Source organism: Propithecus coquereli, unplaced genomic scaffold (genome assembly GCF_000956105.1).
Source record: "Propithecus coquereli isolate 6110/MARCELLA unplaced genomic scaffold, Pcoq_1.0 Scaffold10, whole genome shotgun sequence".
Classification (NCBI taxonomy): Eukaryota; Metazoa; Chordata; class Mammalia; order Primates; family Indriidae; genus Propithecus; species Propithecus coquereli.
Window position 1 is genome coordinate 761,608 of NW_012133858.1, and position 4,154 is coordinate 765,761.

The 4,154-nt window shown below is 40.3% G+C and overlaps 1 pseudogene; it reads left to right on the forward strand.

Moving 5' to 3' along the window:
- Positions 1–1,937: 1,937 nt before the first annotated feature.
- Positions 1,938–3,131, forward strand: LOC105806345 (annotated as a pseudogene).
- Positions 3,132–4,154: the final 1,023 nt, after the last annotated feature.

Sequence of the window (4,154 nt, forward strand, 5' to 3'; positions counted from 1 at the left end):
ACTTCAGGTGTAGTTCATGTCTCCAACCCACATATGTCTCCAACTACATATTCCTGTGCTTAAAGAGTAGATTCTAAATAAACACTGAAAGAAGGAAACACAACTTGAGTTATTTCAATTTTGTTCTTCTACCTACAAATCATTCTCTGAATCCTGCAGAGTTCACTCTTTTGGAAGTGTTTCTTCACAAGTTCCCCCCTCCTTTTTTCAATTATTACATTACTATAATTTACAAGTCTTTCTTTTTGTATTGTAATATTCATTTTGTCACTGATATGATTATATGTGCAAAAATTTCAATAAGAAGAATTCTGTTCTGACCATTATTTGTTTCATTTCAGGATTATTACTGAAAATAATTCTGTCATATGGAAAAGGGGAGTGTTAAATAATCTACTTTGGTTGTCAAGTACTCTGGGTAGGTTACTGGTAGGATCATTTACTGAAATTAGGAACTATAGGTGGAGGAAGTATTAGGGGGGGAATGATTTTAGGTTCAATTTTAGACACTGAGTTTGAAGGTTTTAAGGGACAGACAGATGAAAATGCCCAGTAGATAGCCAGAAATACAGGTAAAGGGCAAGATCTAGAAGTCACAGACAAATAAGTGGGCCAACGAGGTCATGAAACTGAACAAGAGAACATCCAAGTAATGGACAAAAATAAAGCCAGCACTTGGTGGGCACACCCACATTTGAGGGATAGGTAGAGGAAGGGGAACTGGAGAAAGAGAATAAGAAGGAATGACTAGAGGATGAGACAAGTACCTGGAGAAGAGAGAAATAAGAATAACTATAAGCATTAAAAGCTACAAAATCAATTTGTAATTTAAATTTAAATCAATTTATTATGATGCCTACAAGCCAACCATACTGTTTGGCGACCAGAAGGTCTCCGGTGGGCTTTACAAAAGGAATTCCCAAACAGTAGTAGACCTGGCTACTTTGCTGACCCACAGGACTGTAGAATTAGAAGCCCACATTGCTCACACTAGGGGAGCCATGCTGGGAATCCCTGGGTTTTCATGACCTATAGAATGAGGGCCCTAAATCACATGCATCAGGATTATCTGAAGCACTTGTTTAAAATACTGACTCAAGGACCTTACTTCAGATACTCGACTCAGAATCTCAAGATGTAAAACTCAAGATTATCTATCCTAAATAAGCTCCCTAGTAATTCTTTCTTTCTTTCTTTTTTTTTTGAAATAGAATCTCACTCTGTCACCCTGGCTAGAGTACAATGGCATCATCATAGCTCACTGCAACCTCAAACTCCTGGGCTCAAGCGATCCTCCTGCCTCAGCCTCCCAAGTAGCTCGGACCACAGGTGTGTACCACCACGCCTGGCTAGTTTTTCTATTTTTTGTAGAGACTGGGTCTCACCCTTGCTCACACTAGTCTTGAACTCCTGAGCTCAAGTGATCTTCCTGTCTTGGCCTCCCAGAGTGCTGGGATCCCAGGTAATTCTTATTTACGCTGAAATTTGGGGACCACAGTACTACATGCTCTTCAAAGTCTGTTCTACCTCTGATATTGTGTACTTCAATGGATTGTCTCTCTCTGAAAGTAGGATACTAAAGCAATGATTACCAGAATCCATGCAGAAGTCAGAAATTACTCAACAAACATGCAATAATCAGAGGTACTCAGTCAGAAATAATACTTTTTCAAATTGTACTGGTTTAGAAACATCAAAGAGTGAGACTGGAGGAGATGTGAGAAGTTGTTTCTAAGGATGAAGGTTTGCAAGCTTCGTGAGAGTTTGCGTGGATCACTCTAGGCTCCATCTACCTAGGCGCGTGAGAAAGGTGTGTCTGCCACTCAGTGTTTGCCAAGCCCGGGAAACTTGAACCGCTCCAGAAAATCTTAGCATTTTATCCCTCTGCAGCCCACACAGGTCAAGCGCAATGGGTTGATCGACACTGCTCGGGTGCTGGGACTCCGGACCGACACGGATCCCCCATTCCTGCCCGTGGCCGTCTTGTCATGCTGCCCAAAGTGGAGATGGAAGCCCTGGGACTGGCTCAATTGCCTGGGGCACAGGGCTGGATGCCGGAAAACATGCAAGTGTCTCAATTTAAAATGGTGAATTATTCCTATGATGAAGACCTTGAAGAGCTTTGTGTGGTGTGTGGAGATAAAGTATCTGGCTACCATTATGGGCTTCTCACCTGTGAAAGCTGCAAGGGATTTTTTAAGCAAACAGTCCAAAATAATAAAACGTACACATGTAGAGAAAACCAGAACTGCCAAATTGACAAAACACAGAGAAAACATTGTCCTTACTGTCGATTTCAAAAATGTCTAAGTGTTGGAAAGAAGCTAGAAGCGGTAAGGGCTGACCGAATGCGTGGAGGAGGAAATAAGTTTGGGCCAATGTACATGAGAGACAGGGCCCTGAAGCAACAGAAAAAAGCCCTCATCTGAGCCAATGGACTTAAGCTAGAAGCCATGTCTCAGCTGATCCAAGCTATGTCCTCTGACCTGACCATCTCCTCTGCAATTCAGAACAGCCATTCTGCCTCCAAAGGCCTACCTCTGAACCATGCTGCCTTGCCTCCTACAGACTATGACAGAAGTCCCTTTGTAACATCTTCCATTAGCATGACAATGCCCCCTCATGGCAGCCTGCAAGGTTACCAAACATATGGCCACTTTCCTAGTCGCACCATCAAGTCTGAGTACCCAGACCCCTACGCCAGCTCGCCTGAGTCAATAATGGGCTATTCCTATATGGACAGTTACCAGACAAGCTCTCCAGCAAGCAGCCCACATCTGATACCGGAACTTTTGAAGTGTGAACCAGATGAGCCTCAAGTTCAGGCCAAAATTATGGCCTATTTGCAGCAAGAGCAGGCTAACCAAAGCAAGCACAATACGCTAAGCACATTTGGGCTTATGTGCAAAATGGCAGATCAGACCCTCTTCTCCACTGTTGAGTGGGCCGGGAGTAGTATCTTCTTCAGAGAACTTAAGGTATGCCACCAGCTATTACAACTTATAATACTCCTTTCAAGCAACCTAACTATGTTTCTAGTTAATATGTTCTCGGTGCTGAAAAAACGTTGCCCTTACTTTGCTTCTTTGTATGATTTACGGTGTAGAAGTATTTTATCAGGAATATTGTAGTTTAAACTTTATGGGGCTTTTATTCTGTGTAACTCTTAATTTGGGGGGGGATAGCATTTAACATAAAATATAGGAAATGTGGTTTTTTCCCCAAATAGTAGAATGTCTTTATTTCTTTTAACTCAGATGGTTTATGGCTACAAAAAATCAAGTCAATGTGAAACAGCACCTAGTAAATGATTGTTTTTAATTACCAAGTAAAGAGCTGTATTATAATGGTGTCATCTTGAAGGTTTGTTTCAAAGGAAAAAATGCCAATATTGAGTTGTGTTTAGACTCTAAAGAATAAAAAATGATACCACTGGTTAGTAGTATCAAGTAGGTATTTACTACCTGTTTACCTTGATACTAGGTTGGTAAAGCCTTTGTTTTCGGAGCAGATTCCAATAGGATGTTTACTGTCATCAGATGGGGAATGGGCAAATGGTGAGTGCTAGTCTATCTGGCTCGGGTTTTAGTTCACATAATCTGTCATTGATTTTAATGGATCAGTACATTGTAAGCACAATACTTATTTGTATAGGGATCTTGTTTAACTATATAATTATCCTATTTCCTGAAACTTAAGACTGAATTAATATGGGAAAGTTATTTGGAAGTTTGGAATCTAAGAGTGGCTACTAAACGACATTTGGTAGCCAGTGGCTTCCATTCTGTTTTAAAAGTGAGTCTTGCATTTGATGTCTAAGTATATTCTATCATAAAATCAATTTCTTCCTTTTGCTGTCATGTGGGGAGATGTGGCTGCTAAATATCTGTGGCTTCTGACTGCCAAGGACAGGAAATTTTGAAATATCTGGGAGAAAGAAAATACAAAGCAGGATTTTAATTTAAAGTGTTACTGTTAAAAATGGTCTATGCAGATAGGTGGATGAGGAAATATGGAAGCAATATGCAAATGGAAAATAATAATTTTCATAGCAGTCTTCATTAAGTTCTGTTACTTGTACATGGAAAAAGTTATCTGAACATATCAAAATACGTTAATAAAATGCCACCAGCATGCTGTTAAAAAAAAAAAAA